The sequence below is a fragment of the Sparus aurata genome, chromosome 22, assembly GCF_900880675.1.
Source record: "Sparus aurata chromosome 22, fSpaAur1.1, whole genome shotgun sequence".
Taxonomy (NCBI): Eukaryota; Metazoa; Chordata; class Actinopteri; order Spariformes; family Sparidae; genus Sparus; species Sparus aurata.
This window is the reverse complement of record NC_044208.1, coordinates 2,931,662-2,948,126: the sequence shown is the minus strand read 5'-3', so window position 1 is coordinate 2,948,126 and position 16,465 is coordinate 2,931,662. Positions and strand designations below refer to the sequence as shown.

At 40.9% G+C, this 16,465-nt stretch overlaps 1 protein-coding gene across 2 annotated transcripts in view; it reads left to right on the top strand.

Annotated features, from left to right (window-relative positions):
- The first annotated feature begins 8,013 nt into the window (after positions 1-8,013).
- The window catches only part of bach2b (BACH transcriptional regulator 2b), a 106,100-nt gene continuing 97,648 nt past the window's right edge, over positions 8,014-16,465 (top strand). Inside the window, exon 1 of one of the 2 annotated variants that reach the window (XM_030405124.1) lies at positions 8,014-8,357. The gene's annotated coding sequence lies outside the window, so the exon portion shown is untranslated. The remainder of the gene's footprint in view (positions 8,358-16,465) is intronic. The other variant, XM_030405125.1, reaches the window with a different exon arrangement.

The window sequence follows — 16,465 nt, the reverse complement described above, 5'->3', positions numbered from 1 at the left end:
ACATGCAGTCCTATGTTACAAGAATACATGTAAAGTTAGAACATGGGTACGGAAAAGCAAATTTGAACAAAGAAATAAAGTGGATTATAATACACATGGGTTTACTAAATGTGCTGTATTCTTTGTAAACACTTAAGTGAATACAAAATGAAGAGTGTCACTGCAACGTTGCTGTATAGTTTCATTTATTTATTTTAAGAGTCTGTGTTTTTACAGTAATAGAGACACAGAACATTGATATTTAAAATGTAGACATTTACGTATTAAGTCATCAAATATACTTAAAAGAACGTCCAAGTTAATATATTTTGACTATGAAAAAAAATGTATTGCATCATTGATTAGAATTAGTGTGCATTATTAAGTCTCATTTAAGTTCAGTGACATTTTGGAGCCAGGAGTTTTAAAAAACTGTGGTCAATAGGAGGGGAAAAATGTATTTTTATAACTTAAAGCTCCTTAAAAAGATTGTTTGAACAGAAGGAGACAGGAGTGTAAAAAAATAAAGGAACACTTTCTGTTCTATATCCTGCCTCTGAATATATTATTTTACACAGTATAAGCATGAAATACTGTGTTGGAATAAATAGATTCAAAAATGTATGAGACTCTTTAGAATTGGCATTTTTTTGGCATGTGCGTGCACGTGTGAATGTGTTGACATAGTTTTAAGACATGCGGGTCTGAAAAGTGTATTGCTTGTGTGTTTCTTTCATGTGTGACGCTGTGTGTGTTTGTATGTGTTGTTGAGGAGTGAGGAGCTGAAGGTAACCTGAGCCTGATAGGTGGTTCTGTGGCAGTCTCTGTTATGAATGGCGGTTAGATCGCTCCCTGAGGCACCGTCAGACTCGCAATAATTGATGTAATCAAAGGCATTTGGCTCTGGGTCACATGCTGGCTCACTGGCTGACAACGCTGCTGCTTTTACGTCTTTGTGCCTCTGCCTGGACTTGCTGCTCCCCTTACCAAGCAAATTCGTGGAAGTACTTTTGGCTGGCGATCCTATCTGGGTGACCGCAAACCCTGATGAATCACTTGGAAATGAGTCATCCTCGCTCTTGAAGTGATGACTCTTTGACCGAAGTGTCTCTCACTCTGAGGAAGGTTTTTTTTCATGCTTTTGGATTTGCTGTAAACACTTTTCTTATGAGTCACTGTTGAGCATATGCATGATAAAACATGTGCCTGTTTATGCTCACAGTGCACATTCACTGGATATAAACTGTTACTATATAGATGAAAGCCTTGTGAAATCTACAGATTGATGAATAAAGAGAAACAGAATTGTTTAAACCTGTCATTCATTGTTACTCTATAATGTCTTGCAAATTACTCTCATGGGCGCTTTAATAATGAAGCTTCCTCTGTCCTGACAGACTCCTGACGAGGCTACATGCAGCTGCACTTCTGTGAGTGTGAGTGCAAATGAATGACAAAAAAAAGATGTTGTAAATGTAATGTTTCATCTAACCCATCCTCAACAGCAAAATGTATATCAGTCAAATAATCCAGTACAAACTGCATTATTAGAAGAATGGTCTTGACTTAAGTATAACTTTCCTTGACGCTTCAAACAAGCCATGAACTCTAATCCAACATCACGTAAACTACATAACATAACTAAAGTATGAAGCAACCCAGGGATTCTAAGCCAAACCACAGTGTTGTCCTAAACCTAAGCAAACTGCAAGCGTACAATGTCGATCCAGTTCACCTGACGCTGGTACGCTGCAGCTGCATGGGGAAAAGAGAACATAAACATAACTATAAACATAAAATACTCTTAATAAATATAGAATAAAATGATTTATACAGAAAATTGCCTAGTACCAGTTCTTATGTACAGAGAGGTGCATTAACTGTATTAAGGAGTATATCACACAATGAGAGATCTCACCCTAATCCTGACCCTAACCCTGATTGAATTTAAAGTTAATAGCTATATAATTATGCCATTACAAACTGAATATTTTGAGACTAAGTACCTCAATCCATCACCTGTCGAATACAGCTGTCATCTGCATGCTTGGATAAAAAGAATCTTCCCCGATGAAAAGATGAAAGGCTAACGTTAGGTTATAAACGAAACGAAAAAGGGTACATGACCCTCTGTGTTCAGCGTGATGACGTTTAATGTCCCTGACAAACACTGTGGTTCATTTCGACACTTGTCAGCAACCACCTTTTTTAAGACACGTAAACACTTTTTATGGGGTACAACAAAACATGAACATTTCTTAAGCTTGTGTTAACCAGACCTTACTTGAGGTATCTAACCAGAAACACTTGATTTTTAGATGAGGGAGACGTGAAAACGTGCTAACTTTCTGCTGGTTTTAGGACACATTCCTGTAGCAATCATCCGTTGCTTCTCAGTGATGCATGCATGACGGGACGCATTTTCTTCTGACACCTATCAACCTAACAATAACATTCCACCTTTGTTGTCCAGTCCCCATCACTGCCTTGTCTTTACACTGAGGGAGTTTCAGAATTTCCACCGGGCCTCCCTCTGCATGGAGCTTCCTCTTTTTCTGTCATGGAGGAAAGGCAGACGTTTCACATGCTGCTTTTATTAAGTCTAATTAGACTTCCTGACATAAGAACACAGTGTTTGTCCATGGTGAGAGTGCTGGGCAGGAAGGCTAGGCCAATGCCATTGCTCTGTAGACTCTTTCAACCCCTCACCCCACCCCACCACCACCACCTCCACCATTCTTCCCCCACGCCTTCCCCCTCTTTTCCGCCACCCAACTTCAGTCAGCCGCCTTGAAAAGGCCTCGAGGAGAGGTCATTGAGTGCAGGAGTGTGTGTGTGTGTGTGTGTGAGTGTGTGTGTGTGTGTGTGTGAGTGTGTGTGTGTGTGAGTGTGTGTGTGTGTGTGTGTGTGTGTGTGTGTGTGTGCAGGGAGTCTATACTCTGTAATTAAATTGTCCTCATGCATTTAGTGCATTTAGCATTGGGAGCATGAGCAAGATGTTGACTGTGAATGTACTGCGCTGAGACAAAAGGGGGTCGAGGCTCATCTCCCAGCCCCTTTAGAGACGGGGTTGCTCCTGCCTGCTAAAGGCCCCCAGCCCGGCTTTGGAGCCCCTTCACTTTGGGTTTCAGAATTAAAAACCCTCAGATGTCCCAAGGTTTCTGAGTGGATGATTATGAATATGAATACCTTCACTAATCTGGGGGATTAGCGGCTGGATTGTCAAACTGTGTCTCTGGACCCTCAAAAAATAACCCCTTGACGGATTGCATTTCTTCTTTGGTGCTGTACTTTTTATTTGGCATTTAGCTCCTTATTTCAGGGCACCTCAGATTTTTTTCCGTCACATTTGACTTTCAAATTATGAGTAATGCATATTAATTTCAAGTTACACTGTGCGCAGGCTGCAATGAAATCTGTACCTGTCATCTGAGTTCTTAGAAGTAAGCTGACTTTGCACATAAAAAAGTACCATTTGGATTAAGCAAATGGCGCTACTGTCTGTTAGAAAAGCAGCATTTTTAAGCCTAACTGAAATGTGAATTATCCTCACTTTTTGTGAAAGTGACAAACTATAATGGTGGTGTGGCTATTGCGTATATTTTTGTATTATTCAAAAGAGCAGAGAATCATTTCCGGAAATATTTGTGGTTCATTTTCAGCTTCAATCGCTCACTATTGACTGGAAATTAATCTTAAGGTACATGAATATTGATTGAAAAAGCTTTTTTTCTCCCATTTCTCAGCCCACATACAGTTAGCATAAATTGCTAGTGACCAAAGCTGTGAATGTCTTAAAAATTGTACCACAGTGCAAAGAGAATAGGCATTGGGAAGATGTAGGCTGTGTATTGCTAATGGCTGTTATTACATTGTGTAGTCAGGGGTGGGCACAAATAGATTTATACATAAGGAGGTGACTTGAGACTGAGAAGGACCAAGTTTTAAAAGTAATTTTTTTTGTAGTTATGATATGACAGCAACAACACGCTGAGGACCCCCTAAATTTGTATTCCAAGTTGGAGCCGGAGCTAGTTAGCGTACATCATTAGAGATCATTTTAACAAGATGCTGCTTTTCACTGATGTACACTTGCTAAGCCACGGGCAGCTCTTCACACTCAGGAGTTCTGATAAGTGTTAACAGAGTAGCGATTACAAGGTTTTAACCCCTGTAGGTTACAGTGTATGTACCGCAATACTGTACTGTACTGTTGTTAGTGGTCAACCACACAGATATTGCACCAATCAACAGCACTGAAATGATACTGTCAGTACTTCAAATGGTGAACACCAATCTAGGGTGCGGTGTTATCGTAGAGACCTAAATAAAATTGAAATGACTTTGTGTTGATCGCTGACATAAGCACACAATTCAAAACAAACATATATAGCAGATATACTTTATATGATGTTTTAGTTCAAGATTAAAGTGAAACTCTCACCAAAAAGCAACCGAGGCTTTATTTGTGATTGAATATGAGTCAAACCTTCTTGTAAAAGCATAATTACAAAGAAAGAGGCACTTTTAAGATTTACCGTAGTTTTGTTTATGGGCAAGCTAATTTTCAATGGAGTGCGGGGGCACCCGTACGCTAGCATTAAAATCGCTATTTTTAAAACACTAAGAAGACTCGACACAACATGAAACTTTGCTCATAGTATCACCAGGGTCTCTACACATGAACACGAGCATTGAGAACATTGTTTGTGTACACAGAGTTTACTAAAAAGAAGGTTTTTGGACAACTCACGTTAGCAGTAGCACCTCTGGTGTGCCGCCGTCACAGCAGACAAAGGGGCCGTCCAGATGAGAATGCTCTTTTGTGAAAATGCACATGTATTGCATCGTTTTGGCCAACCGTCCACAGGGATCCTGAAAACGCAACGCCTGAAAATGCACTTTTTTGAAAACGGGTCTCAGGGTGAAAAAATCCGAAAACACAGCTGTCCCGTTTTCATGTGAACAGCGAATCCACATACTTTCCGAAATGATGACGCCATCGCCCCACCCCCTGACCTCTAGCCTTCGACCTCTGAACCCTGCGACGTCTCATAACAACAACAACAATGCTGGACTACATGCTTATGTTCCTGCGCAGAAGATATTGAGCCTTTTCTTGAAACTTACATGCCTTGTAGTTGAGTGTGAGTCGCAGCAGCAGTTCGACCTCATTACCGGTCCACACAAACGATTCTGGTTTCCTTGCACTAGCCATTTTCATCTTCTTCTTGTTGTGTTCGGTTTCTCCGTCTACTGTCTGTGTGTTTACAGCTGTCAAGCTTTATGCGCATGCTCCTTCTCTTCTTTTCCGTTTTTGGTGAATTTCAAGCGCCACCTATAGGCCTGGAATATGAACTACAGTGTTTTCGGTCATTTTCAGTGGATCCGTATGGACGCAATTATTCTCGAAAAGATGCCGAGGAAGACGGAGGAAAAAAGATCGTTTTCGTCCGTGTGGATGGCCCCTAAAAATGTCAATCCCCGAGTGCAAGCTAACAGGAAGGAGGTCCACCATTACTCTCTTGCCTGTTAGGTACTCGGGGATCGACACTTTTTTTTGTCTGCCATGACAACGGCGCGCCGGAGATCCAGCTCCAACGGTGAGTAGTTCAAAAACTCTCTTTTTAGTAAACTCTGTGTACACAAACAATGTTCTCAAAGCTCGTGTTCATGTGTAGAGACCCTGGTGATACTACAAGCAACGTTTTATGTTGTGTCGAGCCTTCTTAGTGTTATAAAAATAGCTAGCTTGCCAGTGCCCCATGCACTCCATTGAAAATTAGCTTGCCCGAATACGAAACTACGGTAAATCTTAAAAGTGCCTCTTTCTTCGTAATTATGCATTTACACGAAGGTTTGACTCATATACATTCACAAATAAAGCCTTGGTTGCTTTTTGGCGAGAGTTTCACTTTAAGCTGAATTTCAGTCAGACTGTCTGCTAACATATTTCTTCATTATGTTGGTTCATTATAATTGTATTGTGCCTCATCAAATAAGAATTCCTGTATCCAGATAAGAAACGTGTTCTCAGCCTCACTTTTTCATGCTGTATTTTCTTAGTTGCTCTACTCATCATCATGAAATAGCATCATCACCCCCCTGAATATAGTATGCCCAATTCCTTCATTTTCAGATTCTCCCTCACGTTGATGCTTTGTCCATGCCAATGAAAAATGCCTGTTGGTGATGTTGTTTTGATGTCAGCAGCAGCACCATCTCGAATCACTGGTTTAATGCACGCACCGGCACATGGAGCTGCTCTTTGATTGCCACTCATGGAATATCCAGTGAAAAGTGACGGCTGCTATGAAGAAGGGCTGTCTGCTGTACTGTGATAATGCATAATTACATGCAAACTCCCCGGGGGTAGTTTTTACATTAGGAATTAAAACATCTCCTGTGAGTGTTCGCTTGTCCAAATAGGATGTGAGCTCCTTCCAGAACAAAAAGCTCTGCCTCCCTCACATAGCCCATGTTTAAGCTGAACAGCGCTCTCCAGCTTACCTCCCTCCCACCTCTCGATCTGCTCATTTAGCATCATGCATGTGCATTTATGTTTGCCTGTTTGCTATGGTCTGATTTAATTTCTCAACTTAGAAATTAGCCCCCACGTATCTGGTCCTTCCCTATGTACACTCACAACCATTAGCACACCAAAACCCAGGGAAAGTTGATGTCTGCACAGTGTCCTTCCAAGTGTATTGTACCATAGAAGTCATTGGTACCACACCTCTCTGGCTTGATGCTCTTTATATCCAAGACATGCATGACCATTCATCACTCATCACAGAGACTGCAAGAGACTAAAGGCATTTGGCCCACTACTGTATACATCAAAGGAACAGTTCACTGAAAAATTAAATTCCAGTCATTATCTTTTCACCCCCAAGCAGATGATAAGTTGGGTGAAATTTTGCAGTCCACAAAACATTCCTGGAGCATCACAGCATTCTCCTTAACAACTGTAGATGGGGACTTTATCTTGACATTTTAATTCATATTTAAAAAAAAAACAACAACTTAACATGTCTTTATTCAGCTAGTTAAATTAAATGAAGGTCTCTGGAATCCCAGGATCCCAGGTTGAGCTTGTACACCCACTTCTAACGGGATATGCATGTATACTGTCAGCAGGTCACAAGTGATGATCAGTTCTCAGATGATTTCATATAATATTTTAGAGGCCTGATGAAGTAAAACTGTTCAGTGTCATTAGAAAAGGGGTTTGTTGTAGCAGAAATGTCTTTTCTTCTTTCCTATGTTTTCATCCTGTCATCTCACCACCCCTCACATTTGTCATGCAACTAGGTTGTGATCACTTCCTTAATGGCATTCTGTTGCCAGGAAACAGCCTGGATCAAACTTAATTTTCTGTCACTTGTTAAAATCCAAACCTAGTAAACTCTGATACATATAAACAGATCTTCATCTGGCATTTGCAAGGAAAACTACAGAGCAAATCAAGCGTAACATGGTGACAAGATGTGCCTGGATGGAAACAGAAAATAGGATGATGATGATGATGATGATGATGATGATATTATTCTGATTCTTATTATCATTATTAGCATTATTGTTGTTGGTGTTGCTGTTGTTGTAGTAGACATTGCACATGTTCTTAAATACTTGATACTGTATCATATATGCCATGAGCGAATTCATGCTTGAGAATGAAATAATATAATAATTGAAGATGATAATGATGTAATGAAATTTGGCTCAAAAATAAGTTGACTAAATTGACCAAGTCGATTACATTTGTTTTCCATCTGCAGCTCGTGAAAAGCGCCTTGTGTCATCGTTCTCCGTCATATTCCTGCTGTGTGCACCGGGGGGAGGTGGAGGGGGGAAGGAGGGAGAGGGGGAGCTAGGAAGCCGAACCCGCGAGCACGAGGGGAGAGATTTGAGCTGCCCGCCGGTAGTGCCATTCTCCAAGCTCCGCTGCGCACAATCGCGAGAGTACGCGCGCGCTTCTCGACGGCAGCAACGCAGAGCAGCACCGCGCTAACGATGTTGTGAATGAGGGGATAGAGTGACGTCAGCGGCCGAATGTCAACAATGTAGCGACTGAGAGTAGGCGTTCCAGTCGAGTGGAACGAACAGCGGAGACGGAGCGGCACGCCGCCTGGATCAGCACGCACACACACACGCATATGCACACGCGCGCGCGCAGTCGTAACAACAGACCGTAGAATCACAGACGTTGTGCTTTTTTATGTAAGTGAGAAATTAGAGTTGCAGCGGCGGGAGAAGAAGTCACCTATCTGCAGTCGGGAGGCTTTGCGGAAACGACAAAGCGAGTCATCATGTGAGAGAACTTAATGTGGGAAACGGACAAAAGGCTGGAATACGAGCGGAATAGAAAGTAAAAGGTGAGCACGCTTCTTCTCGTCTTCTCACCTTATATCCCCATTATTTCTCTTCCTGACTTATTTCTGTCAGCTCCTCGTTTGTCAATCTCAGCCTATTGTTGATGCTCTCATACTCAAGTTGCAAACTTGTGTAAGTGGGCTACAGACCGCCGGGAAGCCCTCCCTGTGATATATGGAAAAAGTCACTTATAGAAAAAGCAGCAAAACCGCATGCATGAATCTTGAAAGCTTGGCGGTGGTGCGAATATTGGAGGGTGTAATGTGTTGGGGTGTGAACGCGGGTTCGGGAGTGAAACTCAGCTCAGTACCACATCCTGTTATGCTTTGAGTCAATACGTCGTGTGCGCTCCCCTTTCTCTGTTTTTGAGAAGTAGATGCGTCGGTGATCCCAGCGGAGGGTCAGGCACGCCGCCGCTGCTGCCAGGAGAAATGCTCCATAAAGAAGCTGTCACTGAACGTCATTTAACGCCTCCCTCAGTCACTCCATGCGTATTCATCCAATTAATTTGAAGCTGAGCATGTATTAGTATTGCCATTATTATGATCAGTATAATTATCGTCATTATTTTTTTTACGATACAGTGAATTAGAAAATCCTTCCTGCCTTATCCAATCTGAAATCGGCGTTTATCGCACCTCCTCATTAATCCACTTAAAAAAAAAAAAAAAAATTAGAAAATAATAAAACCAAAGAAAGAGAAAAATCATCAGAATATTTGCTGTGTAAGGACGAGCCTGTTTTACTCCGGCAGCCAATGGAATCAATCACTCGACGGTGTCGTTTAAGAACTCATATTTTCATTAACATTATTAACCCCTTATGTGACAGATACCAGGAGCAAAGCCCGACTGCCTTCACCTTGCTGAGAATAAAAGAACACACAGGTGATTTTTAACTCGAGCGGTGACTGGAACGTAACAGCTGCGCCTTGACGCGCGGTCCTGCATTGTCATGTGTATGGGTGCTGCGGTAGCGGCTTAGTCAGTCCTGTCAGTCTTATTGTGCAGTGGTGTAGTGGTGAATTATAGGTTACTGTGATACAAGTCGCTATGAAAGTAAAAGAGGGAATCTTTTAGATTTTTGTTTCTTATAAAAAAAAAAAAAAAAGAAACATTTACGCAACCACTTTGATGACACATGCTGTTATCCATGCGATCCATTAGCGTCCTAAAAATACATGTCAGATATGAAATGTGGCTCATGTATATTATTTGACAAAGTTTACAGTGACAGTAATTCGGTTGGCAAGCTTCACCTCAGTTTTCAGCGTTTGCTTTGTTGAGACTCTCGTGGAATAAAATGAAGCATGTGTTCACGGAGCTCAGGCAGGCACGGCGCTATGTTGACAGGACGAGAGGGCGGAATAAATGTGTTTATTTCGGAATGCCATTGTTCAATCGCCACGTGTTTGACTCGGCGATGAGGTGCCTGAAATCACAAGAGAGTGAGTGATGCTGCCATTAATGCGGTGATACAGCATTTTGAGGAGCGGTGACATCCGCGGCATCACAGCTCTTTGTCTGTTTGTGCTGATGCAACGCGATGATGGCACTGAGGGGATCGCAGCATCACCCTCCACCCTCAACCAGTCCTCACGTCATGTGTCGCATTTTTGCTCTTATTTCTTTTAAATTATAATAACGCGATTATTGGATTTTAATGAATTGTGCCGCAGATGGTTTGGAGTGCACGACGAGAACAGATGGTTTCGGTCCCGCTGTGATGTGTAATTGTCATTTTAAAGGGAGCTGAAATGAAAACACATTGTCGTCCGCTGACATCGCTCTGCTTTCACAACACGTGCATGGCGGCAGTACTCATGCGCAGTTTTACGCACGGAGCCTTTTGTTCTGTACAGTAGCCCCGCTGCCTTTCTTTTCCCATGCATGGCAATCCCCTGCTTATTGTGAGGGGGGGAGGAGGGGTGTCCAAAACTGTAAACCCCACAGTGACTCAGTCAGGCTTAAATGCCACTTCATCCGATCTGCCAGCGTATTTATTTCTTCTGCTTCGATCACACTGTCATCTGAAAAGATCTTACCTTTTCTCTGCAGTATTTTTTTTCTTTGTCTGCCAGTATTACGAGAGGGATTACATGACAAATACTATTCTGACCTTAATAGCTTGCCTTGATAGTAAATAATAATGATGAAGGAGCAACTTTCCCCTGCATTTTAACATCCAATGATAGTTTTTTCGTGTTTTTGTTTTTACGATTCTATATTATCACTATTTGAGTCCTCTGAATGTCAGTTAACAATGATACTGAATTATTGCCTCGTTATTGCATCATATTTTTTCAGCTTCCTCCCTCTTCTGCCCCTTCCATTAGTGTAAAAGGTGCAACTTAGAAAGTCACATTAGTTATGTGGGTTGTGGTCAGAGCTGTTGGTAGGACTTTTGTTATCCTGAGAGCAGCATCTATCCGGACCATCCAGCCCATGCAGAGTTTACAACAGGCAAGAAGAGAAGGCGTTTTTTGGAAAAAAACTGTGGTGTGATTGCTGGATGTTTAAAAGGTGCGTTGATTAATACTAGTAAGGTATGAAAGGTTGGAACATTTCAAGATTTGTTGACAAGCTACCACTAAACTGCATCGCTGGCTTTAATTTGTTTGTAGTAGCAGTAGTTGTAAAACTGCTGTGAAGTTGGAGGATGCAAAATACTCAAAAGGCTGGAAGTTAAACTGCCGTGGTTGGTTGAATTTGTATGGAGAAGCAGCTGAAGGAGGATGAATTATTGTAAAAGTGGAAAAGTGTCATTTACTATTAATGGGACTGCAAACAACATGTTTCTTCTGCATTCAGGGGCAGAGCACTTTGGGGAAGTTTTACTGTAAACCTTTATCTGATAAGACCTTTTGTTTAAAACACAGGATCCTAATCAGGCCAGCAGTAATACTGATTGATTACACCTACTTTATATACAGTCGTTTTGTGGCTTTGGAGCATCATCATTCATAACAATAAAAAGTAAATTAACAACATTTTGGAACATTTTTAAGTTCCCTGTTCCTCTCTTCTGTCCAGCCCGAACAACGACAGGTGCATCAAAATGAATAAAGCAAGACCCCACTGAAGTCTTAAAAAAGAAAAGTGACAGTGGTGGACTTTATTATATAACAAGGCCAAACTGAGTGTGGCCTGGGAACATCTCTCAGTCTGAGTGAGGCTGTTTTGGGGATCTGGACATAATGAGTCCCTCAGGGTTCCCAGCCATTGCTGAAATCCCACACGGCAACAGGATCCCTTCATGTGACCCTGCGGGTCCCCCCTTCATGTTTCCATTCTGAACTGTACTGTTCACTTCTAGCTCCTTCAGGCTTCCTCTGAGCCTGGAGTAATCATGTTTTATGTGGCTGAAGTTCCTATCAAGCTAATTAAAATCCTGATGACAATAGAAGCTGCTTGTATTCAAAAGTAACTGAGCACTTATGGGTTAATGATTCATGAAATTGCACTTGAAGTATAATGTGATAGAGTGATCTCTTTGTGTGATCATAGATGGATCCCAGCAGCCCCTTAAGGTTCTAAAACCGCATCATTTGGAATTGTTAGGAAACGTAAAAGAATAGCAGCTCCTCCGTAAGAAAGTAACAAAACGCTGCAAATCCCCATTTCTCAAATAGATTTTTTCCCTCCATATCATTAAAGGATCGTTTGCATCACTGAGGATATATAACCCCCACCACCTCCGCTCATCATCCCCAGCCAGTGCCTTAGCCAGGAAAAAAGAAGAAAACATGTTCCCATAGCTCTCCCACGTCAGCACAAAGGCATGTTTGACTGGGCTGCTGCCAGTGTGAGGCATAGATGGAACAGCACTGCTGGGAGAAATCTAAGATCCTGCACTTTACACCAAGGGCTATTGTTTCCCCTCTCTCTCCTCTCTCTCTCTGCTGTGATCCCTTCCCTCTCCGTCATATCATGGCTGCTCATTATTCGTCTCCCACCGTTCATGGCAGCGATGTGCACTAGCTTTATCGCTCACCATGTGAAATCAGATTGCATTATCCCGTCAGAGCCAGCTCCCATCAGTCTGCGGTTGCAGAGTCAGTGCCTGTCTGTGTGTTTGCTGCACAACGGAGACAGTTGCCAAAAAGCTATCAAATCTAAAACACCACAGGCAGATTTTTGATTGTTCTGTTTTGGTTAGGCTTTTTTTTTTTCTTGTGTTGCCTGTTAGAAATTATCAAGACACCTAAATCATCCTGATAGTTGCGTCAAATCAATTTGATGATCTCACAGACTTGTCTTACCGCCTCCAGCGGAAAGCTTCACCTCTGAACTCTCAGTTAATATCTGTCCTGTAGTCATCCATAAGGTTACAACTGTGCAAAACACACAGAGCGAGTTAAATGATGCACATCTGGTCTCAATTGTTTTGGAATTAAAACATTTGAAGAGTGAAAGAGAGAGGGCGGGAGGTTTAGTACTTATTGAAGCAGTTTAAAAGAATGAGTAAAGTGGTGTTCAGTGAATAAAGAGAAAACATTTAGCACAGTATAATGACCTGTTTGTGTTGCATTAGTGCAGCACTACTACTACTACTACTACTACTGCTACTACTACTAGTACTGTGGGCTGGAGAGTGCTGCAGAGTTCTGTTTAAACTCGCACCCACTGAGCTGGAGAGAGCTCTGAGTAGAAGTGCTGCTGCTCGATTTGGTTTCCTTTCTTTCACACAGCTGCTGTTTTGACAAGTAGGCTCCTCAGTAAGAAGATGCGAGGCTGACACAATCTATGAAAGACAGTTACATCCAATTATATAAAAGATATTTCTTTAAATATATACTTTTTCTATCAGAACTTTAAAGCTAAAAGTTATGGTTCTGTGTAAAAATTCTGGCTCTTTAGACTTAGTTTAGTTTATTAGCAGTTTTTCTTGCCATTGTTTTAAAGACCTGATTGGATTTAAAGTCCTCCTCCAGTGTGTTTTGGTATTTCTATGATATTAAACATTTCTCTTAGTCCATTCCTGGGCAGTGTTGATTAGCCACACTGTTTGCCAAATAATGTAATTTGGTGCTCAATGTAAGTTGTTGCTAATATTGAATAATGATGTATAACTATAGTAGAATGTGGGAGTCATACGTCATTCTCCAGTAGTGCAGTGTGGATTCTTTAGGAAACAGGGCAGTGCTTAGTGATTAGTGTGTGTGAGTGGTTTAGCAGGAGAAGGAGAGATAGTGAGTGTGTTAGGTGATGGTGACGGAGCAGAGAGGAAAGTGTGGCAGAGAAGCTGTGTGGTGGCAGTAAATGTACAGTACAGGCTACAGTTCCACCATGATAAACTCTGTAGCTGCTCAGTACACAAGAACAACTTCTGTTTGAGTGACAGCTAGCACTGTCACTGCTATTCATGCTGCTTGTCCATGCTAAGATCGATGCTATGGCTAATCCATGCTGGTGATCTCTGGTCCCAATGGTAGTAAATAGTTTACTATTACTATTAACCACGTCTCCATACTCTGTTTGGGGAAGAACCTTGTCCAATACTGACTGGAGGAGGGCTTTAAGTTTGAATTCTCAATAAAACTTCAGTTCAGAATGCTCATTATCTTTAAAATATTAATTAATTTCAGAATTCAATTAAATGTTCTTCACATGGCCTTGGTCTTCCTCTGAATGCCAGCATTACTCTTGACAACAAGATACATTCATAATGGAATAAAAGATGGATTCAGACTCTTGTGTTTTTTGACACTATTTGAACTGGAAACCACAATTTGGAAATTTTACAAAATGTTTCATTTCAAAAGTTCATCATTCAATTAAGATGTTTTTGAGTTTACTCAGTCCTCACTTTAATCTAAAAACTATATAAAAAAACATTCTTTATTAATTCTCCTATTTTTCAAAAGATTTCTTCAGTCATTGATCTCAGGTTATTTTTAAGTATTCTGAAAATAATTACTTAAACATAATGTCATATTCATTTTCTTGAGATTCATAACAATAAACATGTCATGGAATTTATTAGGGCATCAGTTGAGATAATTATATTTTGGCTTCTCTGAGATTTGATTGGCTTGATCTAAATTTTCTTAGAATTTCTCTTCGAATTCAAATAATCTTCATTTGTGTGGCCCTTTTTGTCTTCCATACAAGTCGATTTTCTGGTGCTAGTTGGATAGTTCAGTGGTGAAATTGCCACTGGGGCACCTACTTTGGTAAAAATAGCTATGACATGTTTTGTTGAGCACTCTCTTGAACAACCAGTTGTATGAAACCATGCCTCCATATTTAAGCAAATGCATTCATGAAGCATGTTTTGCATGTTACTTTAAATTCCACTGACTTGTGTGTGGTCCTTATTATTCACAGACGTGAATAACGCGTGCTACAGTTTTCCTCCACACTGAGCCCACTGAGAAAATGGCAGCCAAAGAGCCACATCAAGTGCTTTCACTGTGTCTAGATATTCACCCTGGTAACAGTAACAGAAAAATCGTCACTGTGTCGAGCTAGGCCAGCTACTCCATATATTCATGTTGGATTTTCTTAGGGTTGCTGAGGTTATTCATAGTAAACACTGTTGTCTGTGTGGTCCCCAGAGCCCACCCTCCTACTGCCCCCATGGAAATGATATGCATACCATATCAAATTAGAGCAGTTTGCTGTGAAAACGAGGTGGTGTAAACAGAGTGTGTCTCCAGGGTTAGGCTCTCTCTGGTGTTTGCAGCCCCTCTCTGCATCCTCCTGGGGAACACTGAAGCAAACAGTAGTAGTAGTTCCAATTTAAAGTCCTACTGTCTCCTGTCAGCAGTTTTCTCTTTGCAGCTGCTGAGTCACACATAAAGCAGGAGCTCATACTGACCAGAGAACAGCCACTGTTGCACACATACAGTCTTCACTGGCTTGTCCTCCAGTGCTCTTCTTGATGCATACTTCTTGCGTTTCATTTTCTCGTGTCTTTTTTCTGCTTTTACAACTCCTCACCTGTGTCTAAGAAACATTTTTCTTTACAGACTATATTTGTAGTTGACAAGGCCATCTCACATCATAATCCATGTCGTAGCCTTGCTGGTTCTATCAGTCACATCAAATGATCATCATCAGCAGATGGAGATGAGCCAAGAATGAGCTTTGAATCTCGTTGTTTAAGTTGTCATCAGCAAAAGTGTAAATATCACTGCACCTGACGGAATATCTGCATTGGTTGTTGGTCACAAGCATTTGTGTTTCTAAATATAAAGATGTCTGTGTAACTGACGTTGGAATAAAAAGTGTTAGTTTCACCACCGTCCTCCCCCTCCTCCACAGGCAGACAATGTGCCTCTTCCTCTGCAGTTTGAGGTCATATCCTTATATGTGACACTCTTTTGTTCTGTTCTCTGACACTGAAGTGCACGTTGCAGCAGGGGAAAGCTTGCCAGTGTTTCTGCAGTCATGTCACACTGTCTGTTTTCTTTCGCTCACTGAGATATTAGGTACTTTCTTAAATAAGGTATTAAAATGTTCAAGGTCACTTGTGAGCCAAACTCAAAGAAATTCTGTTCTCTAACTCCATGCTGCATTGATACATAGATATCCCACTTTCCCATCTTTATCTCAAAAGAACTGGTCCAGGCCAAGTCTTACTTTACATTGCTCAGCCAGTATTTTCTGCTGATATTGGATTATAGCAGATATAGCTATAATGATGTGTGTGTATATATATATATATATAATATATATATATATATATATATATATATATATATATATATATATATATATACATGTGTGTGTGTGTGTGTGTGTATAAATGTAGGCTTTGAGCAGTGACTGTAAAACAGCCTTCTAATGTCAAACTGCAGAGCAGCTTAACAATCAACTGGAAGAGCAAATAGAAAAACTTTAATTTTAATTTTAGTTTAATACAGCTGACACCAATAATTTGTATTTAAGGGCTACTTAAAATGTTTTTAATGTCACTGTACACTACACAGGATAACACATGTGAATAGACATTTGATGCCAGCCTCTGACTCTTCATATTCAAAATAAGTGCCATTAACAATTTATGTTGTGTACTAAAAGTGTACCTTTTATATGTAGTTATTAATAGAAATTATTTCAGTTACAAAGGTTTTTACCATTCCTATCATCTTTGATAACAAAGT